This window comes from Dipodomys spectabilis, unplaced genomic scaffold (genome assembly GCF_019054845.1).
Source record: "Dipodomys spectabilis isolate Male_0828 unplaced genomic scaffold, ASM1905484v1 ptg000127l, whole genome shotgun sequence".
In the NCBI taxonomy this organism is placed as follows: domain Eukaryota; kingdom Metazoa; phylum Chordata; class Mammalia; order Rodentia; family Heteromyidae; genus Dipodomys; species Dipodomys spectabilis.
Window position 1 is genome coordinate 1,714,898 of NW_024870804.1, and position 15,269 is coordinate 1,730,166.

A 15,269-nucleotide genomic window follows, 5' to 3' on the forward strand; every position below is an offset into this window, starting at 1 on the left:
CTACTTTTGTTATAATTTGAATTTCTTGATAATTGGTGATGAACATCATTAGCCATTTATATCCTCCCCCCCTTTTTTTTTGGTCGGTTGTGGGGCCTAGGCACTGTCCCTCAGCTCTTCAGCTCAAGGCAAGCACTCTACCTTATGACCAAAGGGCCACTTCCAGTTTTCTGAGTGGTTTATTGGAGATAAGAGTCTCATGATCTTTCCTGCCCAGGCTGGCTTTGAACCATGATCCTCACATCTCAGCCTCCTGAGTAGCTAGGATTACAGGTGTGAGCCACCGATGTCTGGCTTCATTTATTCAGTTTTAAGAAAACATCTGTTAAAGTGGTTGCCTAATTTTCCTCAGGTTGGTTGTGTTTTTTTGGGGGGGAGGGGCAGGGTTTGAGTTGTAAAGAGTTCTCTAAATTCTAGATATTAACTTTTATTTGATACGTGGTTTTGAAAATAATTAATTTTTTTTTTCTGGTCCTAAAGCTTTAAACTCAGGGCCTGGGCACTGTTCCTGAGTCTCTTTGTGTTAAAAGCTAGCACTCTACCACTTGAGCCCACAGTACCACTTCCACCTATTTCTGAGTGGTTCACTGGAGATAATGTATCATGGACTTTTCTGTCTCTGCTGGCTTCAAACTGCAGTTCTCAGATCTCAGCCTTCTAAGTAGCTAGGATTATAGGCATGAGCCACCAGCACCTGGCTGGAAAATAATTCTTATCCTGTAAGTTGACAGTGTCCTTGGTTATACAGAAGTTGTTCTTGTTTTTGTTTTGTTTTGTTGGCTATACTGGGGTTTCAACTCAGGGCCTTGTACTTGCTAGTGAGGCTTTTTTTACCATTAAATCATGCCTCCAGCTCTTTTTTGCACTATTTATTTACTTATTCATTTATTTATTTATTTTTGTCAGTTGTGGGGCTTGAACTCTGGGCCTGGACACCGTCCCTTAGCTCTTCAGCTCAAAGCCAGTACTCTACCACTTGAGCCACAGTGCCACTTCCATTTTTCTTGTGGTTAATTGGAAATAAGAGTCTCATGGACTTTCCTCCCCGGGCTGGCTTTGAACTGCAATTCTCAGATCTCAGCCTCCTGAATAGCTAGGATTACAGGTGTGAGCCACCAGTGCCCAGGTACACTAGTTAATTTTGAGATATGATCTTACTTTTTGTCCTAGCCCACCCTAGAATCATAGCTAGAATGGCAGGTACACACTATTGAACCCACCTATTGGTTGTGAAGGGGTCTTGCTAACTTTTTGCCCAGGTTGGCTTTGAACTGAAATCTTCCTTATCTCAGATGCTTTTATAGGTAGCTAGGATAATAGGTACCAGCCACTACACTGGTCTAAAAGTTTGTAGTCTTGATGAAATCCAATTTAAACATAGTTCCTTTTCTTTTTTTCTTATGCTGGTCCTGGGCCTTGAACTCAGGACCTGAGCACTGTCCCTGAACTTTTTTGCTCAAGGCTAGTGCTCTACCACTTAAGCCACAGCTCCACTTCCAGCTTTTAGGTGATTAATTAGAGATAAGAGTCTCATGGATTTTCCTGCCCTAGGACTGGCTTCAAACCCCTGTTCTCAGATCATAGCCTCCAGAGTAGCTAGAATTACAAACATGAGCTACCAGTCTCAAGTTTACTTTTTTGTTTTGTTTGGTTTTGTTTTTTGTTACCTGTCTTTGGTGTCATTTTCAGGGAATCATTGTCAATAGTGTTACCGTAAAGCTTTTGTATGGGAAGAATTTTATCTCTATGATAATCCTGTGCCTCAAATGATCACAAAGATTCAGCAGTGAAGCAGATTATTTGAAGATGTTGCTCAGCTCATTGGAAAACTGTCTGTTACTTTAATAACTAGTGATTCATAAGCCATTTTTTGGGGGGCTCCAGTCCTGGGCCTGAACTCTGGGCCTGGGCACTGTCCCTCAGCTCTTCAGCTCAAGGTTAGCACGCTACCACTTGAGCCACAGTGCCCCTTCGACTTTTTTCTTTTTCCTTATGTGGTGCTGAGGAATCGAACCCAGGGCCTCATGCATGCAAGGCAAGCGCTCTACCACTGAGCCACCTTCCCAGCCCCATAAAAAATATTTTTAAAAGCAAGTTGGTTCATGTACCAGTGGCTCACGCCTATATTCCTTGCTACAAAAGAGGCTGCCTAGCCCAGCAGAACAAGAACATCTGTTTTTGTGTCTTTGGCCACAATGTTTTGGTGCCCTTTTCCAGTCCCTTCTCTAGCAGTAGGAACTGGAAAGCAACAGTATGATTGATGTCCTAGAAGCTGCTAAACTGGCTGTACTTTGAATGGCATTCTAGTAGAAGCTTTCTGCATTATAGTAGGGTGGCCAGAGAAAGCTGAAAACAGCCTCTGTTACTTAAGCCTGGTCTAGCACTGCCTGAATACATGGTGCCCTAAGACATAACAAGAAACACATTAGAAAAGAAAGGAGGTGTTGGAGCCATGGCATACATATATCTCTAATCATACTTCTGTCACACAGTTATTAAAAGCCTCTATGGATCAGGAAACTGTAAAATTGAGTTCCTACTATTTAACATAGCTCAAAGAAAGTGATGACTTTCCACGCCTCAGACTCTTTTGTTGGTTAGGTCCTGAGGTAAGACAATTCACCTTAACTATATCACCCCTGTGAATGAACTAGAATGAAATTCTCACAGCCAAAATGCTGTTGAAGTGGCTGAAGTGGGTGAAAGCATTAAAGAACAGCTGTTGCATCAGTACACCTTCTTCCTTGGCCTTCTAGCTGTGATCCAGTCTAAAGATTTTAAAAGTAGGAAGCAGAAAACCTACTGTTCCCTGAGTAGGTCTATACCACCAATTGAAGCCTTGAAGAAGATTGGAAATAATGATAACATAAGGTCAGAGAAGAGAAAGGTTTACCAGAGCATTTCTAGGGGTGGACTGAGGCATTAGCACATTCTTCCTTCCCCAGGGATCCTAAACAGTTTCCAGCTTGTATAGTGATCCACTTTCTTGGCCCTTAATAGAATTCAAAACTGTTATTCTTGTGTTCTTGTTTTCAGATTTAAAAACTTTCACAGTGCCCAGAGTGCTTTCAACATTCTCACAAGCAAGGACTGAAAGTGGAATCAGAAGGCCCACAGATTTAGAGTTATACCTCCTTCCTCTGACACGCAGGCCTTGCAGGTGAGTAAATGTTCCCTGAAATCAGGGGGAAGGCAGCTGCTCTGGTTTGCTGGCCCTAGACTTTGAACTTGTGTTTGGAAAAAAGTAAGGAGAGTCCTACTCAGTGACAATTGATCTTTCAATCATTTATTTATTTTCCCTACTTGGGCCCTAGTCTTAGGTCAATTTCTAGCTTCCTACAGCTTCCTTCCTGTCCTCATCTGTTTTTCTCCCAGATCTCTCATACTTTTGGCTTTTATTTATTTGTTTAAATAAAGTTTTCTCTTTTTTTTTGGGGGGGGGGGGGTCGTGGGGCCTGAACTCTGGGCCTGGGCACTGTCCCTCAGCTCTTCAGCTCAAGGCTAGCGCTCTACCACTTGAGCCACAGCGCCACTCCCAGCTTTTTTCTTCTTCGCTTATGTGGTGCTGAGGAATGGAACCCAGGGCCTCATGCATGCAAGGCAAGCGCTCCACCACTGAGCCACCTTCCTAGCCCCTAAAGTTTTCATTTTTAAAGTTGTTCTCCAAGGGACTTTGAAGGACCATGTTGAAAGACTGGAGAGCTGGACAAAGTCTTCAGGGTTTCCAAAATGTATAAATATTTAAGATAATTTTTCTACCATAAATGGACTTTTGTCCAAACTTTGTGTTTTCACTTTCAGTTAGTTAGGGACTTTTTTTTTAAGCAATCATTGAAATATACAACCACATCAAACTTGAGCTTTCATAGATAAGTAATACTTAGACAAAGCAAAAGCAGAAATTGACTCAGTTAAAAAAACAACAAAACATTGAGGCAGAAGGGTGGAAGCTTGAGAAAGAAACCCTGTCCTACTCTAATATCACTTACTTAGCTGTGTCCTGGGCTAATCTCCCCGACTTAGCAAATGAGAGGTAGAGGTTAGAGCCGGGGAGTGACTCACCCACATCATAGATATACTTAACAGCAGAGACCAGAGTGGAAGCTAGACTCATCAGTGATGACTTTCTTAGCTTGGAGCCTAAAGGAAAGGAAAACAGCTATCCTCCCAGTGGGGAGGTCCTAAATCACTTGGGCTTATAGTAGGAGAGGATTTGTCCAGTCTTTAGTGGAATACCAGGGCCTTAGAGTATAGCCTTTCCAAAGGTGAACAGGAGGCTATGTGTTAACACATAGATTATGATCCAGACTAAATTTTTTTTTTTTTTTTGCCAGTTCTGGGGCTTGAACTCAGGGCCTGGGCACTGTCTCTGAGCTTCTTTTGCTCAAAGGTAGCACTCTATCACTTGCCCCACAGCACCACTTCTGACCTTTACTGTTTATGTGGTACTGAGGAATTTTTGCATGTTAGGCAAGCACTCTACCACTAAGCCACAGTCCCAGCCCCCAGACTAAATATGGACCATACAAAGATAGCGGCCTGGCACTTGGTCTGAAAGATTAGAAAGTTCTACCTCAGCCTGGGCTAGTGACCTTGTCTCATTCTGCTACCAGAAAGCAAGAGGGTAGTTATTCCTCATGCTTCTAGGCCCTGAACTTCAGCTGTTCTTTGGTGGCTAGGCACTAACACGAGTCATCTCTTTTTTGGAGGGCGGGGAGGGGCTGGGTCATGGGCCTGAACTCTGGGCCTGGGTGCTGTCCTTCAGCTCAAGGCTAGCGCTCTACCACTTGAACCACAGCACCACTTCCGGCTTTTTTTTCTGCTTATGTGGTGCTGAGGAATCGAACCCAGGACCTCATGCATGCAAGGCAAGCGCTCTACCACTGAGCCACCTTCCCAGCCCATGAGTCATCTCTTAATGTCAAACTGTCTTAGTTTAAGGCCCAGGTTAGGTGTGATCAGAGCATACCCTCTCCACATATCAGATGAGTATTTTTCCTCCCTGCCTAACTCCATTGCTTAGCCACATTTACTTTGGTATGTGTGTGAAGCATGACATCCGGTGCTTGAACTCAGGGCCTGGGTAGCATCTCAGCTCAAATATGGTACCTGATGCTCTTGTTCATTGGCTTGCACTCTACCAACTGAGCCACACCTCTAATCCCCCCATGAAGAATGAAGAATTTGGAGTCAGTGATTTTCAAACCCTTAATTCTTGTTACTATAAGGCTTTCTATAAGGAAAAAGTAGTGCTCAATCCTAAAGCATAATTCATTATACACATACATTGACATGTTGAAGTAAAATTCCTTTGTAGAACCATTTAAAAATAATAAACAATAGGGGCTGAGCACTTGCCTTGCATGCATGAGGCCCTCAGTTCAATTCCTCAGCACCACATAAGCAGAAAAAGCCAGAAGTGGGGCTGAGGCTCAAGTGGTAGAGCGCTAGTCTAGAGCTGAAGAGCTGAGGGACAGCGCCCAGACCCAGAATTCAGGCCCCATGACCGACAAAAAAAAAAATAAGAATTATTATTATTATAAACAATAAAACTAAAAGGTAGATATCTGTTTTAGAATAAGCAAATGAATGAGCATATAAACTGTAGGAATAAAGAGGCTAGTGTCATTTTAGAGCAATTTAAGAAATAACTGGACTACGATATGCCTCTTGAGGGGCTGGGAATGTAGCTTAGTGGTAGAGTGCTTGCCTAGCATGCATGAAGCCCTGGGTTCAATTCTCCAGTACCATATAAGTAGAAAAAGCCAGAAGTGGCTCTGTGGCTGAAGTGGTAGAGTGCTAGAATTGAGCAAAAGAAGCTCATAAATAGTTCCCGGGCCCAGAGTTCAAGCCCCAGGACTAGCAAAAACGAATGTCTCAAGATTCTGACATTTTAGAAGATAGTCAAATACAAATGCAGAATATGAACAACTCAGGCCTTAGAGCCAGGACCAGGAATTCATTTCCTGTCATAAAGTCCCTGTAACATGCACTTGATGGGATATGATTTACCTACTGAGCAACATGTAAGAATTGGTTTCTGTAAGAAACAAAGCCTAGTGTTCAGTGTTTATACTTACTTAAAAGACCCCGGCTCCTGGACAACCAAAAGTTGCCAATAAGACCAGTAAGCAGAAGCTCTGAAGGGACAGAGTTGCCTTTAGATAGCTCCTCAGTATCAATTCAGTGCATATGGAGACAGAATAAGGAACATTGTGTCCCTATTTGTAGATAAAGTAAGTGGCTTAAAGCATTCTCCTTCAAGAAGTACCCAGGACAATATGTGAGCAAACGGTTGGGAATGGAGTATTGGAGTCAGTAGGCAAAAGGATTTAGACTCTGAGGCAAAGATCAAGATAATCTGAAATCAGGAGACCCTTTAGGAGCAGTAAATTCTACACTAAAGAAACTCAAGTCATTCCTTTCACTTCAGAGTCATACTCCAATTTCTGTAATCATATTGATCAAACCCACCAGCAGCTTGCATTTTCCCAAAAATTTGCTGTGACTACCTCCTCTTTGCCACATATTTGTGCGGCTATTTCCATGATGTCATTGGATACCCTTGGAAAACCGAGTGCCCAGCAAAAAAAGAAGCAAAGACATCAGGCTTCTTCAGGCTGAAGACCTGATCTAGCTCTTGTCTTGATATTTCTAGAATATAGAAACTATATTACTGAAACTATTTATTACTACAATTGTTTAACAGATAAATTTAGCATATCTAAGGACATAACAAGTAGAAAGAGGTTTACTCAGCTTAAGTAATTTCCCTAAAGTTACACAACTGCAAATACATTATCAGGATTTGAACCATGATGACTTGGTTCCAGGCCCATAAAGCTCTTGCTCTCAAAGCTCTACTTCTTCGTGCACAAAATGCTACTGCTAGGCTACTTCAGGCAACCAAAGGAAGATTTTGTGTTTGTCTTTGCTCATTTCTGCTTGTTTTGTTAAAAAACTCCTTAGCCTTCTCATCCTACCTAATTCTATGAATTTTTATGACATGTAAGAGAATTAACAGGTAAGGGATAACTCCAAAATTCGAAGTGCTTTTTCAGTTTTACAAGATATATTGTTAAATGATATTTTATATAGTTTTTCAAGCAATGCTTAACATAATAGATGCTACAAGAGTTTTAAATGATCGGACTTAGACAAGATTAAAAGTAATTTGTAAGGACTCTTAGGACAAAGTATCATTAATGGAATCCTTGTCTCACTTAACAGTTGTGTGGCTTGTACACACCCATGTTTATATGTTTGTCTTTTGTATTGTTTTTTGCACCACTTGGTAGGCAAGTGCTGTGCCATGTGATCAGGTTTATTTTCAGTTTTTCAGGTAAGGACTTAACACTAACTTTGCCAGTATTTCCCTGCCCTCGAACCTCAATCCTCCTGCCTTCACCTCCAGTCCTGCTGGGATTAACAGTGTGGACTTTCACACTTAGCCCTTGAGCATGCTTCTTTATTAAGAGAGTAGATGCACAGTTGCATTCACATCGATGAGCTGTTTTGAGGATGAGACAAGTGCTTTGAATATCCCTTGACAGGTAATAAATGCTCAGTGTATGTTAACTATTGTTGTCTGTAGTTCTCATATTAAATATTTTAATGTCTTCTAGTTGGGAAAATGAGGCTAGGTTGAGATTTGCCTTGTATCTCAGTGGCAGGCCCTGGATTAGCATCAGGTGACTTTACATGAACCTACTGCCTGCCTCTTTCCTTGTGGCACAGACACCTATTTGAATCTTACTTCCTCTAGCCTGTTTATAACTATTCATTCAGCCTTGTAGATAAACACCTGTCTTTACTGTGATCCACTTGGATCACTCTCTAGTTTAGGACTCATGGTAGCAAAAGATGAAGATAAAAACACAACCCCAAGCATGGGTTTGTGAGTCTTGGCACTTTTCCAAATGCCATTTCTTACCCTTGTGGGTAATAGCAGCAAATATGATTAAGCTGCCACCTGTCAACCAGTGGATGGCTTTTATGGGAAGTTGACTGTATCTGGCTAATATATCTAGTCCCTTTTTGCATGTGCAAATTTTCAATAAATGCCTAAAGTTCAAGATTTCTTCATCTTTACACAATGTGAGGGGAAAAAACAAGGTTACTTACTCCATGTAGTACTACCATTAAAACAGTATAGTCAGAGATGGAAACGTGAGGAAGGACATAATTTTTTGTGGAGAAAAACAAAGCCAGTTAATAGTTTGTCAAAACTGAAGTACCTCTGAAGCAAATTATTTGTCCATGGAAGCTATCATAAAATTGAAACAAAAAGGTTGAGCCACATATCTGGCAAGTCTGCCACACAGAGAGTATTAGACTTTGTTTGGGTTGGTTCTTTTGAAATTTTACCTCATTCAATTTTACTTCTTTCATTGTATGTCTCATCTCACACTTAAGCCTAATCTGGTTATGTTTCTATAAGTTTTATTGCTCAACTTTATAACTGTTGGCAACATTCAATTTTTTTCACTTCTAGACTTGGACAACAAAAGGGAGTGGCAGGTCTGCCCAGTGCAGGGCACTAAGAAAAAGGCACAGACATCCCTCCAGGCCCTCAAGATGCCATGTCCTCTTTGCTGCTTTGCCAGGATGAAGACAACTTTTTAAGTTTGGAAATCATCACTCCCTCTTCGGAGCAACTGCAGAGCCTGTCTTCACCACTAGGTGCCGCCATCAGTCAGCTTCCTCCCTGAGAACTGGAAACTTCAAAGCTAATTCATTCCTTTTTATTTTTGCCTGAGGTTGATTGGGTTGGCACTATATTACTTGACTCATGTTTTCAGCCTGGCTTTTTGCTGGTTATTTTGGACTTTTCTTCCTGGACTGGCTTCAAAATGTGTTCCTCTGGATCTCAGCCTTTATAAGTGACACAGGGCACAAGCACACAATTCCAAAGTTGGCCACAGATGTCACACCAAAAATTTTGCCCTATACACTCAGACCCTGCAATTCTATGTCAAGAGTTCCATCTTAGGGCAATAAAACAAAAACAATGTAAAAAACGTAAAACAGAAATTTGTATGATTATCACAATGGAATTCAGGTAGCCAATTTAAGTGAGCATCTGTGTCCAGAGTATGCTCAAATCCCAACATATTTATTGAACTTGAATAAGTTACTAGTATCTCTGTGCTTGGGATAATGACATTTCTCATAGGATTTCTATGAAAATAAGTGATTGTGTTTTCACAGTACAGCATATTGTTATATGAAGGGTGGAGGGACATAGGATTCTATATAGCTTTGAGTCTGCTTTTGTAGATAGGAAAGATGCACAAAGCTATACATAGAGGCTTGGTTAAAACTTTAGCTCTATACTCTTGGTATTTTGGGGCAGGTCATTTATAACCTTGAGTCAGTTTTCACAACTGTAGAATGAAGAAATACCTCCTTACAAAGATTATGAAATATGAAGACTTGGTTTGTAGGAAATGACGGAGTATGAATTAGTTTCCTCATCAAGGCCTCCATTTCCTCACCTTTTTTTGTGTGTCAAACCTGAGGCCTGCTCGGGACCTGTGTGCTATCCCCGAGCTTGTTTTGCCCAAGTCTAGCACTCTACTACTTGAGCCATAGCTCCACTTCCAGCTTTTTGGTAGTTGATTGGAGATTAAGAGCTTCACGTACTTTGCTGCCTGGGCTGGCTCAAACCAAGATCCTCAGATCTCAGCCTTCTGAGTAGCTAGGAGTGAGCCACTGGTACACAGCTCATGTCTTCACTTTTAAAATCTGATAACCCACTTCACTACTTCATAAGGTTGTAATGAAGATTAAATTAGGGGAAAACCCTAAGTATGGGCTCAGTGCCAAGGCTCATTTTCAGAATATAGGAAGAGTAGATTGGGTTTTTTTGAACCTAGATACTCCCCAATAGCTCTCAAATAGCCAAGGCCATTCCTTCTGGATAAGGTGCAGCTCCCTGTGAGCCCCAGCTCCAAAGCTCTACAGATAGACTTGGACCTCAGGTCTCTGAGACCTCAGTCTGCACACTGTTCTTTTCAGTTGATGTTCCCACCTTTTGGAAACCAAAGCTGCCAACTTGGCCTCTTGCAAAACACACATTCCATTCATAAGTGCGTTTGTACATTTTTCCTCCCACACCCTTCTAGGGCAGCCAATGCAGAACTGCCAGAGCAGCTGCGAGAGAAGTAGTGTCTGATTTGGGAAGAAAAGGGCAGCTCCAAAGAATTTTACAGAGATCTTGATTTAAAACTTTGAATATATCACTCTTGTTTTCTGGGCTCACTGCTCATAGAAGGATAGGACACTCAAGTTATGTTTTCTTTTGTTCTTTTTTTTTTTTTCATTTTTGTCCACTTCTTTGTGAATAATCTATAAATAGAAAACCCAGTAATAGAAATTTGTATCTTTGAGCATACACAATTGGCAGAAAGTAGAGAACTCTCCAAGTTATTGAAAGAAATTATGAATTAAAAGCATTTAACACTTAGGTTAACACCAGAAAAGTTTTACAACATGGATTTGCTTGAAATCTTAACCAGTTAAACAGACTAAAATATTTACAATAGGTTAAATGACTGATTATTGTAAATACCCTGTAGGGTTTTTTTTTTCTCCCCAGGCTTTTAGCCATTTATTTTTTCCTCACTGAGGTGTGCATATCCTTTATCCATTTTTCCTTTAGGAAACCAAGTACTTTTCCATACTGAATTTTTTAGGGCTCCTTATGAATTAAATATAGTGTTCATTTATATCAATTACTGAAAAAATACTTCTAGTCTTTTTAAGTTCCTAAGTTTATTATTTTCCATTGTTCTTTTTTTTGGTAGTACCGAGGCTTGAACTCAGGGTCTCATGCCTGCTAAGTACTCTACCACTGAACCATGCCTCCAGCCTCCATTGTGAGTTCTTGTATTTGCTTTTATGCTTACAAAATCCTGATAGATCCCAAAATCAACTTAAAATACCCATTGGCAAGTTCATATATTTCTAATAACCCTTATTCTTCCTGGAACTTATTTTGGCATATGGTGACTTTTCCTAGACATGTAGATAATATTACCTAATTACCTATTTTAGCCAATGTAAGAGGATATCTATGTCCAGATCTGGTACTCATGTTTTCTTCTTTCTTACAATAAGTATACTTATCTAAAACACTTACAAACTTTAGCAGTATCACTGAGATCAGCACAAAACTTGTGGAGACTCTTTTCATAAAACTTAGAGTTAAGATGTTATGCTGCTGACTAAGTTGTTTCTGTATTCTACTAGGACTTTCTCAGCACTCCTGAGAAAAGACTAAGGTTAGAACATTAGGAAGAATGAACTATGTAGGCTTTCTGTGGATTTTTTTTTCAGACTGGGTATCTTCTTAAAATAGTTCACATAGAAGAAGGAAATGAGATCTAGTAGGCAGGCCTCCTAACCTCTTCATATGGACTCTTTCTGGCTAGGTAAAAAAACTGGGGCTAGATGACCTCCAGAGCCAACCCAGCTTAGTAAGATGCCTTGACAGGAGTTAAGAAGCCAGTGCCAAAGTGATTTTTTTCTGTACCCCTAGAACCACCTTTGAGATACTTTCTTGCTAGAAAAAGCTTATTCCATATGCCAGCAGGCTGATCTAGTAATTGTATGAAAGTCATTTACCTGTCATCTAATTGAAAATTGGTTTTTTCCATACATACCTCTGACAACATTCAGAATAGCTCTAAGCTCTACATATACCTAAATCAATATCTTTCACTTTACTTTCCACATGTGTAAGAATCATGGGGTTTTAGAATTCAGGAGAGCCAGAACACAGAAAAAACATATCCAAGAGTCATTGGGGAACAAGTACATGTCCTGGAGACATACTTTCTATGTTGTGCCAGTCCTGGGGTTTGAACTCAGAACTTGGGTACTGTCCCTGAGCTTTTTTGCTCAGGGTAGCACCATACCACTTGAGCTACATCTCTACTTTCAGTTTTTTGGAGATTAATTGTAAGGAAAAGTCTCACAGACTTTCTTGTCCAGGCTGGTTTTAGAACCGCTATCCTCAGATCTCAGTCTCCTAAGAAGCTGCTAGGATTATAAGTGTGAGCCATCATGGAAGTGTTCATTTTACAAATTAGCAAAAATGGAATTTTTAAAAACCTAACTTTCCAGTGGTTACACAGAAATGGCAATTGACAGTAACAGCCAAGTCAGCCTGTCTCCTTTGCACTTTATCACTGCTAACCTAAGGACCACAAGCGCTCAAATTCTTATCCCATATGGGAATTCAGTTACTTGAAAGAGTAGTGACCCTACTGTAGTAATGCTATTTGTTTTTGGTTTTTTTTGGTCGGTCATGGGGCTTGAACTCCGGGCCTGGGCGCTGTCCCTCAGCTCTTCAGCTCAAGGCGAGCGAGCGCTCTACCACTTGAGCTACAGCACCACTTCCGGTTTTCTGGTGGTTTATTGGAGATAGGAGTCTCACGGCCTCTCCTGCCCGGGCTGGCTTTGAACCGCGATCCTCAGATCTCAGCCTCCTGAGTAGCTAGGATTACAGGCGTGAGCCACCAGTGCCTGGCCTTAGTAATGCTATTGTCTAGAAGCATTGGTACCCCAAAGGCTAACCCACAGTCAGCCCTGTTTGAAACTTGGGGATCTTGAACTATCTAAATTTGTTTTCCAAAGCAAAGGAATTAGTATTACCAAATGACATGCTGAAAGAGGTACCATGGGTAGACCTTGCCTCAAAATAAAGTCACTTGTTTTGTGTTTTGCACAAATATCAAATCAGGTAAACAAATTTATTAAATCCAAAAGCAGATAACCTTCCAAATTAAAAAAAATTCAAAAGAAAAAAAACTAGACATCAGAGACAAAAAAATGTATGTAACAAAAGTTGATAAAAATATTCGAGGGGCCATTTGGATAGTGCAACAGTGCAGAGAATACAAAAAAAATAGTAACTTTTGTCAAGTTTGTACAACATCAAGAACCATGCTGATCATAAACTAAGAGGGACCCACAAATGTGGAGGGTTACATGAGCAGTGGACCCATCACTCTAGCTACTTAAGGCAGGAATATATGTAGAACCAGTTCATCTAAACCCTATTTGCCTACTGCTTCCAAATCCCCCTTTGAAAACCTACAGTCAGTCATTAGTGCAACAGGTGAGTGTCATTAATCACAGAGCTTGAGGGCTGGGTCAGAAGGACTTCTTCCAGAGCAAACATGTTGGGTGTTGGAGGAGGAACAAGCTGCTGAATGACTTCCTTTGGAAATACCCAAATTAGTGGTAAAAGCTAAGCATCTGAGAGCAGGTCGTGTTTCCAAGAAAATAGGAAGAACATGATGATTCCTCAAAGTGATTCATCAAATCATCTTGGCATCTACAACCAGTGCCCAAGCATCAATAATCTTTTGAAAAGTGACATTGAAGAGTGTTACAAATATGTCAAGGGTAAAAAAGGGGGTGGGGGAACCTGCAGACCCTCCCTCATCAATATGCAAGCCCATGCCAGATTAAACTGTGTATATGCTATAATTCCAACTTAACATGGGAATAACCTCTCAAAAGTAGTGCGACTCTTCTCGGCATGACTCAGAAAAATGATTCTAAGGGGAAGATCAAGGTCAATGTCCTAACCAACACTTAAAAACCAACAGCTTTAATAAGTCTTTTCAACCACTTAAACAAAACATTGCTGGCGTCCTCCAATGAAGACCTTTATCAGTAACCAAGATAGTCATATTCACTAAACACAAGAAAAGTAGTAAAGCAACTTTTTCCAGCCCTTAGCTTATAAATGTTCAACCCACCTACTTCACTCAAGACCCCAACTGAAATACAGCAAACCAAACTATACAAAATAGACTTTGGTTTGCAAACTTGTAGATACAGCTTTGTCCAGTTGCTTTCCCACCATTTAAATAATTGGACATGGTATTTGAGGCCATCAGGTGAACTCTGGGGCCATAGCCTCCAGACCTAGAGACTATTTTGACACTTTCAGACTAATACTGTGTGGCTTAAAAAGGGTGGCTTGTAGCTACCCTTCTGAGAACTACTGTCTTACACATTTTCTATTATATCTATTTCCCTAGACCTAAGAGTCACTGCTCACTCATCCAGTAAGCAACAGACATGTTTCTTCATTTCCAAGATCAGGGACTTTTTTGTTTCCCACCCTCTACATACCTACAAAATCTCTTGGGTTTGATTAGTTTAGATCTTCAGCAGTTCTAGGGTTTTCTCTGTGTGTGTGTGTGTGTTTTCCCCCATCTTCCTTTTATCAAACAGGTACATACAGATTCCTGGACCCAAGTAACACATGTGGGCACATCTGGCAGGATGAGGGGGAGAGCACTGCTGAGGCAGCCAGTGAGGCAGAGCAAAATGTCACTACAGGAAGGGAGGTTAAGAACAATACATTCAACTTTGTCAGTGAAGCAACACTTCACTTCATAACCAGCTTGCTAATAAATTGCTAAGGAAACACCACAGACGCTCACAAAGCCATCGTCAAAAACCAAGCGAATCCCCCAGAGATTTTGTTTTTGCAGATTTTCAAAATGGCATTCACATCCTTGCCTGTCTCCAAAAAATGCTAGTGATGGGTATACTGGCTTAACTGAGGAACAAGCTTTGGGCCTTCCTAAGAGTCGCTGCTCACCCACCCATTAGGCAAAAAACCTATTTCTAGATTGTGAGGCACAGGGACTTTTGTTTCCCACAAGTATGAGTACAAACCCTCTATATACCTCATACCTTGAACATTTGGCAGGAGAAAAAGAAAACAAAATCCTGCTTTTTCTATGGTCAAACACTGGCCCAGAGCTGGGCATTCCTTACTAGGCATTAGGGACTCAAGTCTGAAAGTCCCCTCTTGTCCAATCAGAGAATGGCTCTTTTTAAAATGGAACCAAAACTAATTTCTTCATAGTTCAGCTGGAGAATTACAAACCAAAACCCACTTCAGTGAACCTAACAATGGGACTCGGGCTCAGAGGCTGAGGAGGGAATCTATGGCCCTAAACCTGCAGTGCCTTCAGCAGCCTTCCTTTCTGAGTATACCTCTTTCTCACACACCCTCTGGTCTGGGCTAGAAACTGCCTCACAGTGAGGAGCAACTTGCATTTCTCCTCATGTTAGCCTCTACCCAAGCCAGAGCTGATAGTTTCAAACTGGTTGACAGAAAAGGTAGTAAGAGCTCACTGAGTGCCAACTACAACTGCACCCACATAAGCTGCTGGGACCCCTTGGAGACCAAGATCTGAGTCTTGTTTTTGCTAGAACAAAAGGAGACACTAGTA

The 15,269-nt window shown here is 41.0% G+C and overlaps 1 protein-coding gene across 1 annotated transcript in view; it reads right to left on the bottom strand.

The window, feature by feature from the left end:
* Positions 1 to 15,269, bottom strand: part of Dcun1d3 (defective in cullin neddylation 1 domain containing 3) — a 67,339-nt gene that overhangs the window by 2,430 nt on the left and 49,640 nt on the right. The gene's annotated exons all lie outside the window — the stretch shown is intronic.